The 20,543-nt window shown below is 32.8% G+C and overlaps 1 non-coding gene across 1 annotated transcript; it reads right to left on the bottom strand.

The window, feature by feature from the left end:
• Window positions 1-18,784: 18,784 nt before the first annotated feature.
• On the bottom strand, window positions 18,785-18,903 carry LOC112485640. The gene has a single exon (XR_003048513.1). It is a non-coding gene; the product is annotated as a 5S ribosomal RNA (ribosomal RNA).
• Window positions 18,904-20,543: the final 1,640 nt, after the last annotated feature.

The following is a 20,543-nucleotide window of genomic DNA, read 5'->3' as shown; positions in this document are numbered from 1 at the left end:
CCCTCCTTCTTGCGTCCTTCCTTCCTTCCTTCCTTCCTTCCTTCCTTCCTTCCTTCCTTCCTTCCTTCCTTCCTTCCTTCCTTCCTTTTTATCCAAGCCTTCCCTTAAAATCTTGCAGCTAAGCCAATGTCTATACTTTTCTCTGCTGGAAGCCCTCTCCTTCTTCCCACCCCCTTGGTCTGTAGTAACTCCCCATCATTGCTGCTATTTCATAGACTGGTGGCCCCTTAATCATCTTTTTAAAAGTTGCTCAGATATCTCTGTGAAACTTCCCTGTCCCAGAAGAGTTATTTGCCTCATCATTTGTGTTCCCAAAGTACCATGAAAACCCTTCCATTACCACTTATCTAATTGCACTGTGGTTATCTGCTCATATCTGTTTCTCCCACCGGACTGTGATATGCTTCAGTGCATGACTGTGCCTTTGTCAATCTTGTATCCCTAGTGTCCAACCTAGTACCTAGGCACTCAATAAATGTTTGATAAGTGAATGAATCAAGAGCAGGATAAAAGAGAGGAAAGCAGAGAGCAGCATAAAAGAATTAGAGCAAACATATAAAGGACAGCATAAAAGGCTTTCTGCTATCCTACTGTCCTTCCTTAAGTCCCTTGCGGGGAATGGTGGGCAGTTCAGTGTAGACAACATGAGGCAACTTTGAAGAGGAACTTGGAACTGGTCAACAGGATGCAGTAAACCAAGTAAAATCACTGACCTGGTAGACTTAACCTAAAAAGTAAAGGTTGTAACCTGTGTGATACAGAACTAGTGACTTGAGAATCACTTACTTATGATTGTAACTTATAGATGCAGTGGCGGTCTGCAAAGAATTATAATAATGATGTGTTATAATTTATGAACTACTTACAAAGTGGAAGATTTCTACTGCATTAGATACTTTTCTACATTATCAATGATCATCTCAAGAACCCTTATCATTTTCACAATTTTATATATGAAGAAAAAAAAAGCTAAGAAAGCATGAAAGTATGAGTACTTCAGGCTAGGCCACACAACTGTTAAGTGCTGAAATACTCCAACCTAGCTCTATCAGTTGAGGCCAGAATCGATTGACTCTTGCCAGAGATCCCCTCCAGAAAACTTCCCAGAAAACAATTAAACCATCAGCTATGCAGCGGGGGTGGATTTCCTTTCATGTGTGACCAAATCAGGCTCCAGTTGATTCTAAGAGTAACTGGTCTCATGATTTGCCGCTTTTTACCAAAAGAACTTCAGAAAGTCCTTAATCTTTTCCTAATAGAATTTTATTAGAACTTTGGCTAAAGGCTACATTTTGCCAGTATCACCAAGCTTAGAGTATTTTTGGATTTTAGCTTGCAGGAGCATTAATACAAAATTGCTCCAGAGTTTTATTTACAGCCTTAAGGAGGGGCAATGCCTCAAGCCTCGCATTCTCTTTTTCTTGCCCAAAGTCCATATGAATATCTTTGTTGCCTATTCCTCTCATGTATACTCATTTTAAGACTGTCCTGTAGTTCTTCTCAAATTCATCCTCCCACTTCTTTTCCCCATCTCAACCATTTTCTTTCCTTCCTCTGATACCTCTGTATCATGGTAAACAAAGCTTCCACACCCTCATTCTCTTCATAGAACACTTCTTCCACCTTCTTATTTGAGTAAAATCAGAATCCTTCTTAAGGACGCATACCTTTCTCCTGTCCCCATCTATGGAGGCAAGTGGTTGATTGTTTTCTCAGGCTGAGGTGCTACAGGTGAGCACTGCCCTGGCTCATAAGTTCCCAACTGAGCTCTGACTCTTCAGGCTTTGTTTAAAAATCTCTGCTCCTACTAGCTAATCTTTATTTTTCATTTATTTTTATTTTTTTTAATTTTTAAAATTAAATTTATTGGGGTGACATTGAGCAATAAAATTCCATAGGTTTCAAGAGTAATCTTTATTTTTCATTGTGATTTTTATACTTTTCTTTGAAGGTGGGGGCAATTTTTCATGCCTTTGACTTTCTTCAGCAATTGGCAATTCTATAGATACCCAATGTATTTTTTTAACAAATAATAAAAATGACAAATTTTTTCTCTACTGAGAAATTTTTTCTCTTCTTTCGTTCCCACCACCTACTTCTGCTCAGTTGATCTGGTGTATTCTGCTGTTCTTACTAACTTTTTCTTTTTTTCTTTGTTTTTTTTTTTTTCCTAATTAATTTTAACCTTATGTATTTAGAGCATTTAAGAATAAAATTTCTCTCAGATTTCTACTGAGATTGCACTGCAACTTAGAATTTTGATATGAAGTACTATTCTTTATTTCAGTTATGATTTCTTCTTTGATCAATGCTTTTAGAAGTATTTTTAAAATTTATGTGTTTTAAAAAATATGTTTATTTTTGTTTTATAACAATTCTATTTTAGTCAGAGTATGTATTTTGTATGATATGTATTTTGTAGAATTTGTAGAAGATTACCTAGTTTTTGTCCCTCTCCTATTTTTAAAATATGATCCATGTGTTTCTGAGAAGAATGAGAATTCTCTAGTTGTCATATCCAGGGTTCTATATATATATCCTTTAAATCAAGCTTGTTGGTACATTTTACCAAGTTTTTGGTCTGCTTTATCTAAGAATAAAATGGAGAAATATGTTGAAACTTCCCACTATGAAGGTGGGGTATCTACTTATCTCTATAGTTCTGCTATGTTTGTGTTTTATAATTTTTAAGCTATTTTATGAGTACATAAGTCTTCTTTGTTGAACTTTTTATCATTAACTCGTGATACCCTCCCCTCTTTTAAAATCTCTACTAATTCTTTCTGTGGCATAAAATTAATATACATATCTTAACATCTTTTTTGGTTGATATGTGCTTAGTATATCTCTTTGCATCCTTTTACTTTTGACTTTTTAACAGCTTATAATCTAGGTGTGTCACTTTGGAAATACTATAAGGCTGAATTTATTCTCCAAGCTGAAAATGCTTCCCTTTTTTTAAAAAGAGCTTAGTTCATTATGTTTTACATTTGTCGATATTTGAATTTGTTTCTACCATCTTATTTTGCATTTTCTAATTGTCTCACTTTTTAATTATTCTCTTTTTTTTGATTACTAGATGCATTTTTGTTTTCTTATTCCATTTCCACTTCTTTAAAAAATAAAATCTGTTTTTATTTCTTTAGTAATTATTCTCATATTTTATGGTTCTTGATCAACAAAGACTAATCAGTCTTAAACCATTCCTGAAGAACGTTAAAAATTCAGAACATTTTGAGATCATCTCTCATCATTTATATACTATTGAGGTCTAGAATATTATTGTGGTCCAATATTTTATCTTTTCCCTTTTTAAAAAACCTTGTAAATAAAATATATTTTATTTTTTGTAATGTGAAATTGTTTCCTAACTGATCATCTTGCTTTTATCCTGGCATTCCTAAGGTCTATTCACAATAGAACAGCCAAAGAATCCTTTGTCTAAAAAGAAAAAAAAGAAAAGAAAAAAGAAAAAACAAAGAACAAAAAACACTTCGGTTTTAACTAAATTTATAATATATATGTAGAAAAGTACACAAACCTTATGCATACAGCTTAATGAATATTACAAAAAGAATACATCTGTGTTGTATGTTCCTTTTTATTGCTGAGCAGTATTCCCTTGTATGGATGTACTACATGTTGTTTGTTTTTTATCCACCTACATTTGAAGAATGTGGAGGATGATTAGGAAAAAAAGCTGCTGTAAATATCTAGGTACAAATTTTTATGTGAAACCAATTTTCCTTTTTTTTTTAAAGTCATTACCTAGATGATGTGAGTTTGCTGGGTCATATGGTACATACATGATTAACTTTATAAGAAACTGTCAAACTATCTTCCAAAATGCTGTACTATTTTTAATCCCACCAGCAGTATGAGAGCTGCAGTTCTGCTTCTTTGTCAGAACTTGGTAGTGCTCTTTTCCCCGTTTGAATAAAAATGGGTAGTATCACATAGTTTTAATTTGCATTTCCTTAATTAATCATCTTCTTATGTACTTATTTGTGATTCATATATTCTATTTGGTAAATTGCCTATTTAGAATTTTCACCAATTTGTTTTATTGGGTTGTTTATTTTATTCTGTTGTGTTTGGAGAATTTGCTTTATAGTCTGAATAGAAATTCTTTGTCAGAAACGTGATTTGCAAATGTTTTCTACCTGTCTGTCTTTTCTTTTAAGAATGTATTTAGCAGAGAAAAAGATTTTAATTTTGATAAAGTACAACTTATCAATATTTTCTTTTACAGAGTATGCTTTTGGTGGTGTATCTAAAAATTCATCAACAAACCTAAGATTATGCATCTCTTCTCTTATGTATTCTTCTAGAAGATTTATATTTTTATATTTACATTTAAATTAATGATCTGTTTAGCATGAATTTTTGTGTAAGATGTAAGGTGTAGATTGCCTGTTGACTAGCACCATTTGTTAAAAAGACTAACCATTCTCCATTGAATTGCCTTTACATGTTCGTCACGAATCAGTTTAATGTATCATGAGGATTTCTGGGCTATTTTATTTCAATGATCTATATATCTATCCTTTACCAATACCACACTATACTGATTATTATAAATTTATAGTAAATCCTGAAATAGGGTAGTGTGAGTGATTCCTTGAGTTTACTTTTTCTTTTTTTTTTTTTTCAGAATAGTTTAGCTATTCTAGTTCCTTTTGAATTAACTTGTTGGAATCTACAAAAGTCTGCTAGAATTTTCACTTGTATTGTTAATATTATGGATTAAACTGGAAGAGAATTTAGCATTCAGTCTTCTAACTCATGATTACAATATATCTTTCCATTTAGTTAGCTCTATGATTTCTTTCAACAATGCTTTGTAATTTTTAGCATATAGACCTTGAGATTATGTTTCTAAATTTATATCTAATGACTTCTTTTATCTTGGTGATATTGTAAGTGGTATTTTGAAAATTTTCAAACTCATTGAAAGCATATAGAAATAAAATTAATTTTTGTATATTTACCTTGTATCCTACAGCTTTGAGAAGATCATTTACCAGGAGCTTTTGTACAGATTCTTTAAGAAGTTATTTGTAAGGAGAGACAGATTTTATTTCATCTTTTCAAGCTGTATGGTTTGCTTGTTTGTTTGTTTTTGCCTATTACACTAGCAAAGACTTCCAGTGTGGTATTGAATAAGAGTGATGAGAGAAGACATCCTTACCTTGTTCCAGATCTTACAGAAAATACATTAAGTTTTTCAGCATTATTTATCATGGTAACTTTTTTTTCAAGATAGTCTTTTTTTAGGTTAAGGAAGTTCCCTTTACTTCTAGTTTACTGAGACTTTTATCAGAAATGGATGTTGAAATTTATCAAAAGCTCTTCTCCATGTATTAAGATGATCATGTGGTTTTTCTTATTTAATCTCTTAATATGGGGATTTATGTTGGTTAATATTTGATTATCGTACTAGGCTTCCACTCTCCTGATAAAAACACCCACTTAGTCGGGATGTATTATTTTTTATATGTACTGTTAGCTTTAATTTGCTAATATTTTATTGATGATCTTTAAGTCTGTGTTCATATGGGATATTGGTCTATAGTTTTCATTTCTGTGCTTTTGGAATTAGGGCATGCTTGCCTCATAGAATGAGTCATGAGTTGCTATCCCCTTTTCTATGTTACGGAAGAGATAGTAAAGAATTTTTATCATTTGTTTTTAAAATGTTTAATATAATTCAGCAATAAAAACATATTTTTGGTCTTTCTCTTTTTAGAATATTTTTAACTACAAATTAAATTGAATAAGTATAGGTTACCAATTTCTTCTCAAGTGCAGTTTGGTAGTTTATATCTTTAAAGAAACTGACCCATTTCATCTATGTTTTGAATGCATGCATATAGATTGTTTCCCAGTATTTCTTATTATACTTTTAAGGTCTGTGGAGTCTGTAATGATATCAACTCTTTTATTCCTGATCTCTATAATTTTCATTTTCTCTCTTTCTTTTTTTAGTTTGGTCAGGTATTTATCAGTTTTATTGATTTTTCAAGGTATCAGCTTTTATTTTACTTTTCTATTTTTTGTTTTTTATTTCATTGGTTTCTGCCATTATCTTTATTATTTACTTCCTTCTGCTTAATTTGTGTTTAGTATGTTAGCCTTTTTCTAGTCTCCTAGTATAAACTTAGATTATTGACTAAGAACTTTCTATTTTCTAATTTGACATTTAATGGTATGAAACTCCCTTTAAGTATTGCTTTAGCCTCATTCTACAAATTTTGCTATATTTTCATTTTTAGTCAGTTAAGAATATTTTCTAATTTCCTTTGAGATTTCCTCTTTGATCCATGTATACTTGGAAGTATACTATTTAATTTTCAAATACTTAAGAATTTTCTATATATTCTTCATAACTACTTCTTTCATTCCATTATGATCTGGGAACATATTTTGTATGCATTTCAATGTGGAATTGAAAAAAATGTTTGTATATACACATTTATATCTATAATATAGTGTTATCATTGATAGAGTATTGAGGATTCTCAAGGTACCATCGCTAGACAATCTTTTAGTTTCATTCTTATTCTAATCAAACTGCTGGGTACAAGTACCATATACGTTTTGAAAGCTCTAAAATCTGTCTGCAGAGTAGATATTTATTTTTATATTCCAGGCTTTTGTGTGCACTCAAGTATTTATCTCACTTTTTTTCTTTGCTGTCACAAGACTTCGAATTCAGTGGGCCCCCAAATAACTTAAAACAAAGTTATTCTTCCTATTTTGGTAAGTATTATTTTCATCATCTACCCAGTCGCCTAACCCAGATGCATATGGTTCAACCTTGACTCCTTGCTTACTTATCTCCCTTTCAAACAAGTCATTAAATACTGCTTATTTTCTCTTCATCTCCATAAAAAAAAAAAAATCCTTCTTATTTCTTACCCATTTTTTTCAATAGTATTCTAATTTTTCCTTTGTCTCCAGATGTAAATGTCATTCAGTTTAGTTTTCATAATAGTATTGATCTATTTGAAATATAAAGTTAGCAATTGCCACTTGCCCATCCCTCCTTAAATTTTTCTGGCCTTTAATTGCCTCAAGTATGTTAAAAGAAATAAGCGAACAAACACCTGAGACTCACACAGTAGGTTGCTGAAAATCCAGCTCCTTCCTACTTTATCTCAGTTTTATAATCATTCTTTTATTCTTCCATTTTCCTACCCTCATCTGAAATAGTTTCATCTCTTATGCATTACTTTTCTTCCATAAATGCATGTTTAATCACTTAATATATCATATTGTAATTGTTTGCTATTTTGTATAGATTATAAGATCTTTCAGGATAGGAGATGTAATTTCATCATCTACACATTCCTTCCTATACTCATCAGTGTGTCTAACTCATAATAAATACTTAATAAATCTCACTGTGATTGAGTGGCTAAATGAATGATTTATTGAATGAATGAACAAGCAATTGAGCCAGGACTGGAAACCACACATTCTACTTCCAAGTAACACACTAAAGTTATTTCTGGTAGAACAATAGTTAGGTACTGCTTTATATACTATTTCAGTAAAGAACAGGTCTTACTTTATAATTGGATAAAATAATGTTTGCTCTTTGATTTTACTTTTTAATTTTCGGCTATGGAAGCAATTGTTCCAATGTCATAAATAAATATTCTGCAAGTGTATTCAAGTCTAGTCTTTCTTTCTAAAGGATGTAACCAATAGCTAAATGTGTTGCTTTGCACTTGCCGCCATAGGAGCTTGGCTAACCACTTTTATGCCATCTCACAACCTCATGTCATATCGCTACCACATACGCCTTTCTGTTTCCTTCTTCACTAAGGAAAGAACTTAGCGTTTTCCGTAACTCATGAGCTCCCTCCAGTTAATTTATAAAAGGTTAAATAAAAATTGTCCCAGTTCAGGTTAAATAACAAAAGTCTTTAATTAACTGATTCCTACTTTTTATTTCACAAATGTCAATGAGTTTCCGATCTACACAACAGCACTCCTAACCTTTGGGGCAGAACTTTGCCAAAACTATTTTGAGTATTTAACTAAATCAAATTCATTTTTTCTTCTTTATATAATAACACATTTTCACCAAAAAATATTTTTAAGGCGTTAATTAGCCAAAACTAAATTCTTACAGATATTGAATTGATATAGCATGGTGAAGCTGTAGAATTTAACATATAGGTGCCATAGGTTATTCAGGATGTCCAATGAAGTGTGGTACTTAGATATCCTAATAAAGAATTTAGGTGACGATTTTGTGATGTAAAAGTTTTGAAACACTGCCTCTTTAGATCTGTTGGCAAGGACGAATTATGGTGGGTTTGTAAAAGCGTCAGGGCAATACATTAAGCATAGAGGTTAGCCACATAGTAAGCTCATTATATGCTAGCCTTTATAATTACTCTTTTTATTTAAATTTACTCTTTAAGAAGTTGTAATAATGAATGCATCATTTTTTATAAAATTCTTACTAATCCTAGAAAACAAAAAAAATAAGATTTTGCTGATGTTTTTGTTGTTGTTAATTCTCTATTTCTTTTCGTTACTGAATTGTATTCTACAGTAATCTAGACTGTGAATATCAAAGAATTATTTGGTCTCAAAAAGGACTGTTTTGAAAGCTCTATTTGGGGTCTCCTATCTAGTTCTACCACCAGCTCAACATTTTCAGCACAAATTATAAGAAAAAAGAGAGTTAAATATTAACTGTTATTTTTCCTTTTCTTTCTATTTCTATTGACAACTGTGTGCATATGCCCCCTTTCCTGAATGAGGAGAATAAATGGAATGATATATTTTCATTCATTGAAATGGCAAATTTCCTCTTAGGGATTAAGTTAATTTTCTCTTCAAAATATCCGGCACTACCACCTCATGGTCTTCCTTTAATTTCAGATGCTCATTCACAGAATAGGGCAATATTCTGCATGGAGTAATAAAAATAAAATGTAATGAAGACGGAAAATCAGCTCTGGCATTTAGGAGACAGTTTTAATATGCCACAAATTCTCACATCCTAAGACTGCTGCAGAGTTAATAGATTTATTATATGTCCTGCGGAATCATGGTGCAGAAATAACTGATAAGGAAACAAATGAGCTAAAACATAGTTAAAACACTTCCTTTGTAGTAATTGATTAAAATTTGGTTCATGGAGTTTTATTTATGACTGATGCAAAACAAGGAGTCAAACCAATTAAGGTCATTAAAGTACCCAGAGAACCTTACTCCAAACATCGTGTTTACCATTGCTTTCAATTCAAAATAATTGTTTTCTGCTCACCTGAATTTTCCACTTCACTCACCGTATTTCTCAAACAGAAAATCTCAGAATGCTTTCTCATTATTAAACTTGCTTTGCTCTCTCTCTCTCCTATCCTGATTCCCTATCTGCTTTTCTCACCGCACCCTCACAACCAGCAGATCTTTTGAACAGCAGCTTTATTTAATTATCAATTTAGCACCTTCTCTTAGGATGGTTGTCTGCTGAAAAAGCTGCCATCTCCCCAGCTCTTCTTTCTTTTACCTAAGAGAATCACTTTCACAGATAGTCTGCAACCATATGATGACAAGTGATAATCCTGGTTCTGACCTTTCAAACTATATCCCCCGCCTTTTTTCTTCACTAAACATGTGATTCATGTGCATTCAGCTCTGTTAAAAGAAATGCAGCCCAGGGGAGGAAATCGCCTTACTGCCCTCCACAGTGGTCAGGGAAATCCCAGAGTGCTTCAGTCAGTGCTGGCTCCACTTCTTAAAAGGGATATTGCCAGCATGACGGTAACCAGTAGAAGGTGTCCAGGATCTTCAGGAATATTAAAAACATATCAGAAGATAGCTGGAGGGAAGTAAGGCTCTTTAATTTGGAAATGAGATTTCAGAGAGGTCACGTGTGCTGCTTTTCTTTACCTGAAGGGATTTAATTCTATTCTACATTTCCTCAGAGGTCCAGACCAAGTCAGTGGGTCAAGATTGTGTGGAGGCCACTGTCACTCAATATAAGGAAGCAAGTCCTATTGACTCTACTTCTGCAACATATCCTGATCACTCCACTTCTCTTCCCCAGTTCAAGATACCATGAGCACTCACGCCAGCTCCTTCAACAGCCTCCCTTGTGGTCTCTCTGCTTCCAGTCTTTTGCTTCTCCAATCCATCTTCTAAAGAGAAGCCAGAGAGATACTTTTAAAACCCAAATCAGGTGAAGCATTCCCTACCTAAACCCATTCTAGTGTCCTATTAGTATAAAAATATAAAATCCAAAATTTTTCCCATTGCCTACAAGGCCTTTAATGTTCCAGTCCCTGCCTACCTTTTGCCCTCCTCTTCTCTATTGCTCCATGTGTTCCAGCCACACTGGCCATCTTTCTTCTCTAAGAACATGACAAACTCCTTCCCAATTTCAGACCTTTGTACTGGCTGTGGTCCCTGATGGAACACTCAGGCCCCACAGGCGATCACTGCTGTGTCCTTCTTGTCACTCAGCTTCACCTTCTAAGAGAGGCCTTACCCTGCTACTCACCCTAAAGGAACTCATTCTAATTGTTGTGATAAGACTTTATTTTATTTTTCCCCATAATTCTTATCACTCTCTGAAATCACCCATTTTACCTTTTTTTCTAACTGCAGTGTTAGATTTATGAGAGCAGAACTTTGGTTTATTTTAATCACTATACACCATGCCTAGGACAATCAGTATCTGACCTATGATAGAGAAACTGTAAAACTTTGTTAAACTTGTTTTCCTCTCTAGCCACTTATACTCCAAGATTCTATGATTCTAAGTCTCATTACTCTTAATTTCATTATACCCAAAAACAACTTCAGTGTGGCTTATTTCTTAAGTGAATGCTTATTTACATTTAAATATTGTTTCAGCAACATATCCCTACCTCTTGTTCTGGAGACCCTCAGCCGTGTGAATTTCTAACTAGATTCTGTTGGGCAACATTGTGCCAACTATTTTAACTCTTTAAATATTTTTATATACAAAATGAGGATAATAACAGTGCCTCATTATAGTGTGTTTGGCTGAGTAAATGAGAATAAATATGTATAGTATTTAACATAGTACCTGGCATATGTTGTTTTCAAATATTACCTATTAGTAATAGTAGCAGTTTTAATGTTTTTACACAATTGTGCATCTGTCAGGCAGGTCTTTTTATGTGAGAATAAGTCAATACCTTGGTGAATTCAATAATGGCCAAGAATTAAAGTATGCCTTTAAGGTTGTTTAGTCCAGAAAAAGAAACGTATACCATTTTTCGATGCTATCCTTTCTAAACTTGTATGTTTATTTTGACTTATGATAAGCTTTCTAGTTACTTCGGGGGGGCGGGGGCGGTTGAAAGAATATTTCCATATTTAACCTTTATAAAACTCAGAAATTTTCTCATTCTAAGAGACTCTGTTGCAAAAATTAGAATTTACCATGATTGTAAACAATCATATTGTATACAATCAAATTAGAATTTACCATGATTGTAAACAATCATATTGTAAACAATCATTGTATATGTATTCTAAGTTGTTTTACTTGCATGTGTTGTTTTTATGATAGAAAAAGGAAAAAAGTTACATTGATGTTCAATATAAAAATGAAGTAGATAATTTACAAATACCAGTAACTATGTAACATTATTTAGCAAAAGAAACAAACTCTACATAGTCTTTTTTTTTTTATTTTTAAGAAAAGTTTTATTAGAAAGGAAAGTACACTTCCAGAAGTGAAAGCGGGCCTGAGCAAGAGAAGCGTGGCTCAAAGGGCTACATATTCTTATCTGAATTCATATAGAAGCCAATACAATACACACATAATTATGCATATCTACTGTTACAAGCCATCTTAAGTATCAATTCTTCTTCATTCATATGAATAATTAGAATAAACTTTAAGTTTTTTAAAAAGTACTTTTGAGAACTATCACATTTCTAAGGACTACATACCCTTTCTTGATTGATTTATTCTTTTTGATCATGAATCAATAAGATTGCTTTTCTGTTTTTCTTTATAGGGCATATAAAGTAGCCAGCACACAGTTTGCAGCTCATGATTACCACTATCTCTTGTCAAGGAATAGCAAAATTACAGCGCTGTCAAAAAATGTTAGCGACTGTGGACAATCTTTGACTATCTATAGTCATATTTATATTCTTAATGTTGTTGATATATAATGCTTGTTTGAAAGGTACATTGGTCTGATCCTATTAAACAAAAATCTCTCCTTTTAAGGACTGGTGATTACTCAGTTTGCATTGCACATTGTATTTCTTTAGCATAGTGACTATGATTTTCTCAGCAAAGTAGACTTGACTTGTAAGAAAAGTAAATTGAAAAATAAACCAAATTATTTTCAATAAAAATTTAAGAAAACATGCTTGCAGGAATTTCAAGCACCTTATGATATATATATATAGACTGAATGTTTAACTAAGCTCCTAATTTCTTTGTCAACATTTATGATTAATTAATCTATAAACCTATCTACCCATTTTTACATCTGGGTATACATAGTAATTACTGTTACGGAATCAGGTATTTCACCAAACATTTTTTAGCACAAAGCCAATACAGTGTCTCTGTCTCTTTTCTTCAATTCTTAGCAACTAAAGTTAAAGTCAAGTATGTATTCTCCAAAATTTAATGAAACCACCATCAAAATAGAATGTCAAGGTGCCAGCTGTCTCCTGTTTGACTTTCTGAAGCTTTATTTATTGATTAAGTGGCTTGCATCTCTACAAGGCCACCATTCACTTTTGTAAGGCCTTGACCACAGACCATTCAATTGCTTGGCTGTTAAATTTTCAGTAGGCAGTGGCTATTTGAATACAATCTTCTAAAAGTCCAATCTTCTGATGTAAGCCACAATAAATCAGTGGATAGATTCTTAACCATCCTAGAACTCAACCCAGGGGAAGCAATTTTTATGCTCGAAGAGTCATAACAACACCTGAAAAATGATCCAGGGACAGCAGAATATGCTTACATATGGATATTTTAAGCTTTGACTAAGTAGGAGTTTTATGTTGAAGATACTCATGAACCATGCTTTACATACAAAATAACACCAGTAACCTGCCACACAATGGTATTCTGCTAAGGAACAATTTTCTAATCAGGGATATTGCATATATAATGATCCAACTAAACCTGGAATTTTCCTGTGTATGTGAGGGAGTCTGGCAGTGGCACCTACCACTCTCGATAGGAAGCTCTTGAGATGACTGCTAGGAGGGTGTTCCCTCTCCCTTTCTTGGCTCCTCAGGCATTGTTCTTCTGTCTGTACCCTCCCTTTGGGGTATCTTTATTTTAAACAGTGGAAAGTATTTGGGATATAGTTAACTGGAGTTATAGGATTAAGGATAAGGACTGTTGAAGCATTCTTAGAGTTGATAAGGAGGGCCTATAGGGGCACATATACCCTGATCCCTTGTACTAATGAAGAAATATGCAATGGGCTCTGAACTTTCTTCTAACCATAGGATCTCAGTGATGTCACTTCAACTTCTCAAGCCAGATAATAAAAGATGTGGAAATGGAAAAGAGAGAGAGAGAGAGAGAGAGAGAGAGAAGCTATATTGTACGCATTCAAAACCTTGAGAAGAACCTTTTAGACTTTTAGACTTTTATCATAATTTTAAAATAATAACATTTACTATTACTAAGAAGGCAACTTACTATGGCTAAAAAAATGAGAAAGAGAGAAGTTTGCTCAACAATGCAAAGGTATATGTAACAAAATGAACAGTTAAATTCACAGAGACAGATAAAATGAGGATAAACAGAGGTAGCCTGATGATGATGTCATCCACGATGAATAATATTAAAGTGCTTGTTTGTGTTTTTCATTTGATAAAACAATGATCATTTTCTACCAAATTTTAATTAAGAGGTACAACCTAGAATGATGAAGCAAGATAAGGCAAAGTCATAGTTATATGCTCTAAATTGGTTGAATAGACACAGATGGCATTGGACTCCACTGGCAAGTTGAATACTTGGGACATCTGCGTCATTAATCATGATTCTCTTGCCATTAATGCATAATGAAGAAATGACTTATTTTCTTTCTAAAAGAAGTCTATCTGAATGGAGATCATAATTATCCATGAACATTCATGTGGAATATTTGATACACAACAAGAGAAAAACAATGGTATAGTCAACTAACTATAAATCTGTGAGTGGATGTATAAGCATGAAGTTCCATACCTTGGAAACACAGTAAGAGGTAGATTACACAGATATAACATAGGCCAAAGTAGGAGTGGGATAATTCAAATGATGTATCACACCCACATAGCTAAAAAGCTGGGTAGCAAGCAGTAGTAACTACTGTCAGTAGCTACTGGGTTGCAATGGGACACACACATAATGGTAAGGGAAACATAGGTATCTCGAGAGATATCATGTTGAAGGATATTGTCCAGTTTACAAATCTGAGCTCCAGAATCCTATCCAATCCAATACATATATATCTCCCTGTGCTGAAAGTCCCTGGAATATTTTTGTCTGTTGTTTTGAGCATGTTGATATACATACAAAAAAAGACCATTTTAATGACTATCATCTTTAATTAACATAATCGAACAGCCACATCAAGACTGAAATTCTGAACATTCTGTTAAATTGGTTGAATAGTTCTCTGGCACCACCGTGTGTGTGTGTGTGTGTGTGTGTGTTCATGTGTGTGTGTGTTTGCATGTGTGTGTGTGTGTGTATGTATATATATCTTGGTACAAGACTAAGTATTTGGGATGTGGGAGAGTGGGAGGTATAGGAGGGGGCCAGTGGAAGTAGTGAGAGTCCTTGATTAAGCTGGGACTAAATCTATTAGCAAGAGCATACACGAGGAAATAGACTCGATAGGTATTGAATGTATGTTGTATACTGGACATGTCATCATGTGCTGTACATATTCTATCTCATTAAATAATAAAGCCATTTTAACCATTTACTACTACTCTTAAAGCTGTTCTCCAGTATCACTTGATAACATGTTCTCTGCCCTTTAAGCTGTACTGAATGTCCCTGGAATTTTTTTGTCTAGCACTTTGAACACACCGGAAAAAAAAAAAAAAAGACAATTTAAAGACCATCAACATCAATTAGCATTTATCAAATAGTCACAAAAAGAGGCAGTTCTGAACAATCTGTTAAATTTGTTGACTAAATGTGTCAGTTTAAAAATACATTTTAATGTTATGCTCTAATTAAGAAAATAATATATAATATCGAAAAGTGAAAAATATTGAAAAGCATAAAGAAGAAAGTAAAAATCATTCAGAAGCCATCACCTAAATTTTACCATTATAATATTTGACAAAATCTGACCAATATGTATGTATCAGTGCATTTCTTGTCATCTTCATATACATGCACATTTTAGCATAATTGAGAACAAGTGCTATATACAATGTTATAGTATACTTTTTCATTACCCTTTACTTTTAAGCAATTGCTTATACAATGAAAAACCTTATAAAACATAATTTTAATGTTTATATATTATATCCAATTATATGTGTAGTATAATTTATTTAATTCTTCACAGGATGCTTTTATACATTACTTTATTGTTTTAAATAATACAATAGTGAATGGCTCCCTTGCTTCCTTTATTCATTTGTTCATTCAACAGCAGATTTTTATCAAATACCTCGTGCATCAGACATTGTATGTCAGGCACTGTGCTGGGTTTTGGAGGTAACAAAGTGAATAAATAATGAAGATAGTCTATCAAAACAAACAATTGTAATACAGTATGATAAATGCTAATGTAATATATATATATAAATCTATGTTTACATTTATGATCATTTATTGACATGATATTATAGAAAGAAGATTATTAGGTCAGTGAGAATAAACATTTTGAAATGTTTAGATGTGCATTGCCTAACTGCTTTCCAGAATGAGTCTATCAATTTACAAATACACTGCGTTGATATTACATTTCTCACTAAACCAATACTAACATATTATGAACATTTAAAAGATATTTGCAAGTTTGATAAATAAAAATTGTATTTCATAACTGACTTAATTTCTCTCATTTCCTTATTTGTGATGTTAAACATATTGTCATAGTTTTTTCTATATATATTTTTTACAAGCTGTTAGTTCATTATCTTTTCATTTTATCCCATTGGAGTATTTGTGAGTTTTTTAATCAATATGTGTGTTCTTTATATAAAGTAATTATCATTTTTTGTGATATAATTTTAGTAAATATCCATTCTCAATTTGTATGCCCTTCAATTTTGATTTGATAGTTTGGGATAGTTTTGATACACATTAAATTTAAAATTTTAAATGGTTATTTTGACATTTTATTTTGTGATTTATTTCCACATAGAATTATATTTTTTCACAAACATTAAGTTGAAGATTATATTTGTGTTTCTCATATTCATTTTTTTCAGTTATAAAGAGAGTTTCTTATCTAGGTCACCATAAAGTACATAGGGCTTATTAATTGGCATTGAAATGGGTCAAGGTAGACGTCAGGATTGTAGGGAGCTCTGGCAAGCCACTGGTGCTAGCATCTCCCTCTGATAGCAACTCTCTCTGGGTATAAATTCTCTCTTACAACTTGGCCTTGTCATGACTCCTCATGGCCCTGAGTTCAGCCTCTCTCTCTCTCTTTTTATACATATTTTTAATATCAGATACTATTGCTAACTGGCTGAGGTTCTTTATGTTTCCCTATTCAGATTCTAAAGAGCATTGCCCAGTTCATCTTTATACATTAGATCTCGATCCAGATTGTGGTCAATATATGGATTAGCTGTTCTTAAGTTGGGATCCACTCTTGAACCACTCAGCCGAGACAAATACAAAAGGAGTGGTGGTGCCAGTGAGTCAAGCTGAACAGGATTTGCCTGTGGGCTGGCCAATATCCCTTAGAATGGATTGTGAATGGTCAAGTCCTGTGATTGACACTGCTGTCGAAAAACAGTTGCAAGTAAGAATGTAACTGGGCAGTCAGGAGATCATAGTACTAAACTCAGCTGCCAACTAGCTCTGGGTCCTTATTATAAAACCCTTAACGTTTTTTAAAGCACAATTCACTCATCTGAAAAGTGTGATGATTGTACAGTCTTTAATGTTCTTTCTAATTCCAAAATATCTATAATTCTTTTACATAATATTTGATCATTTGAAAAAAAAGTAAAGTAATTCTCTGTATTCCATAAAGCTGCTGGCTTTGAGGAGTAATCACGGAATACTATTGTCAGTTAGCTGTAAACTGAATGAATAAAGCAACAAAGCAATGTATTTCATAATATTTAAGTCCTCATGAAGTTTAAAGAACTGATATCCAGGAGGAACAAATATACAGTCCTTGGTTGATTACAAGGTAGTTCAGTTAATATTGTGATACAAGTAACCCAATTATTATCTTAGTGATTTCTTTTAAATTCAATAATAAAATTTGCTAAATTCTTGAAAAGAACAATCAGCACAAATGCTTTTCCAACTACCAAACCTAACACTTAAATACAAAATCAGTAATATCGACAGAAAAATGCTTAAAGAAAAGTTTATTTGGGGGTGATTAATGCTAGCTGCCATAAAATACCCCTTAAATCTCAGTAACTTGGCAAAATAAGCATTCACTTCTAGATCATATCATAGTTTGGATATTTGATGTGTAGCCTTTTGCATGATGACTGAAGGATTCTAGCTCTTTCCATTTGTGGCATCGCTATCTTCTAGCCCTTCTTGAAATTTCTCCATAGCTTTTTTTTGCTTTCAGTTGGCAACAAGCAAAGTGTGAGTGAGAGGGACTCTCGGCCAGTAGTGGAAGAAGTGTAGAATCTTCCACTCACATTCTTTCAACAGAACCCAGAAACATGGCCCTTCCCTGAATACAAGGGGATATGGAAAATGAAGTCTTATGTGCCAAGGGGAGGAAGCAGGATTGAGACCATCTAGCCCGTCCGCCATAGTGGGTGAAATGTGAAATATATGCTAAAATGAAAATCAAGAGAACGCACAAAACGAAGTTTTTATCTTATAGCTGCACCGATAATAATGAAAGTGTCAAAAATAAATTTACTTCTGAGAAACTAAAAATAAATTTTTATATAGAAATAAAAAATCTTTTACTAAGATAGTTTAGGTTAATTTTTATTAATCATGGAAGAATGTTAGTAAATTTTGTACCATATGATTACATTTAGCAGCAGATTTGGGTAATATTTTTCTCAAAGTAAATTTTTTTCATAAATTCTTTATAACTGGATTTTAGATCTCAGGTAAATTGATACAGGGGGGCTGTGGAAAACATTGATATTGTCTAGGAGGAAAGGTTGTCAACATCGGTAGAGACACACATAACAAAGGGCTCAGGACAGTCAGCATATTTACATGATATTAGTTTGAAAGCAGATGTCAGTCACCTTTTTATACATTTTTTTTCTTAGTTTCTTACAGAAAAACTAACAATAAACAATATTTCTTTTATCTTCTAACTTCGTTGATCTTAATGTCATGACTTATTCCTCAAGGTTGATTTTTTTTCTCTCTCTTCATCTCCTTTCTACTCACCCATCATTCTCACCCATCACACCTCTATAGAGAGTAAAATATTTTTCCTTGTGTCTACTTTTCTATTCTGTCTTTATAAATTTTTTGTTAAGGTGGCCAACAGATTTCTTAGCATCTTTGCCTTTTATTTTTATTTTTTTTATTTTTTAGGCGAGGCAACCCTTGGTTGACCTCACAGATTGCAAGGACCTTGTCAGCTTACAATCCCTTATTTTTTTATGCCTACAGCACCTGGTCTTCCTAGGTGGTCTCCCATCCAAGTACTAACCAGGCCCAACCCTGCTTAGCTTCTGAGATCAGATGGGATCGGGCTTGTTTAGAGTAGCATGGCCGTAGACAGCATCTTTTCCTTAAGCTATATCTCTGCTCCCAGGACTATTGTGACTTGACTATCAGTTATACTTACCCAGTAATTCAGAATATATTTAAAAAATAGAATTTTGATTAGTGTTAATTAGATAACCTATACAAATTTTCTCATGCATGAAAAAATAATATCATTGTTTTGTACACAGTGGTAAGTTTTGACTGCATTCAGTTGTGTCATGCTATGTCATGTTAACTAACAAAAAATAAAACAGTACTAAAATCCTGCTAATTTGAAATGATTTTGATTTTTTTTTATAGTATTTTGTTTTCTGTCGAATTGACCAATATATGTATTCAAATTCCTTATTTTACTAGATTCAATTGTTTCAAACCTGGGGGTAACATTCTTTTTACTTCAAATGCTTGACATAATCCTTTTCTTCAAATGGATAACATAGAAACAGTATCTTGCATCATTTTTCTTCGAGATACAACCTTGTCAGAAAAGCAGAATATAAAGCTGATTCTCCATCATCTTGGTTAGAACCAATTTGTCAATTATCTTCCTTAAGTTGTCTTCATTTTGTCATAATAAACCATCAACAATTCCAAAGAATGTTGAAATTAAAATATATTTAAAGAATCATGGTTGTTAAGGATACTGCTGAGTACTCTACATTATGGAATGGTGCCTTAATGTGAGATCTAATATTTATCAAACTTTAACCCTATTAAGACCCTATTAGGGAAAAATATTATGAAATTTGCATTTCAATCTGAGTTGCACAGTTCTGAATATCATGAGATAACAGTTCCTAGTGGAGTCATCAATTGAACTTTTCGTGAGAGTATCAGTATCAGATTTACAAAGTTTTGTGAAAGAGAGTATCAGTATCAGATTTATAAAAGCCATCAGTTTATCCCCTCTTATGTTGCAAATCACTAATGTAACCTTTTTTTTTTTTTTTACAATTGAGCTACACTAACTGAATACATAGTAAGTACAAAGCATTGTTTATCTTGCCTGTAAGAAGATAATGGGCAAGAACACATGCATGCCCACTGTATTTATTTATATAGTGTGTATAAATAAGTATGAACAGCCATATGATGAAATGCTAATTAACCATTAAATGATTTTGCAGGGTGATATTTGCTAATGTGGGATATATACACCATATGTTTCTAAGTGAAAAACAAGCAGGCTCAAAGTAATATGCAAAAAATAATTTTAAAAGAAAATATATGATTTAAAGATATACTGAAAATTCTCAAAGTAAATACATGTTAAATGTTTATAATAACATTTATGTCATTGTGGGTGATGGTATTATAGACAATTATATCTCTGTGGTTTTCTGTATTTTCATTTCTGTTTTAAGCAAGTCACATGTCTATAATAAGAGGAAATGATAAATGTAATTAGAGAACATAGTATAGTCTCAGAAATGTCATGATTATAAATAAGCATAATACTGGAAAAAGCTACAAATGCATTCATTTGCTTATTTAGCAATTTTATTTAATATTTACTATTTTAGACTTTAGGCTAAGTACTGAGGATGCAGCCTCTACCCTCAAGGTACCTGTTGATTTGTAGCAAAGTGTTAGGGCAATTCAGAGAAAGGACAGCCACCAGGTTTGTATGATACCAGAGAACATTGAGGGT

The sequence above is a fragment of the Pteropus alecto genome, unplaced genomic scaffold, assembly GCF_000325575.1.
Source record: "Pteropus alecto unplaced genomic scaffold, ASM32557v1 scaffold5, whole genome shotgun sequence".
Lineage (NCBI taxonomy): Eukaryota > Metazoa > Chordata > Mammalia > Chiroptera > Pteropodidae > Pteropus > Pteropus alecto.
The sequence above is the reverse complement of the archived record's forward strand: the minus strand, read 5'-3'. Positions and strand labels throughout refer to the sequence as shown.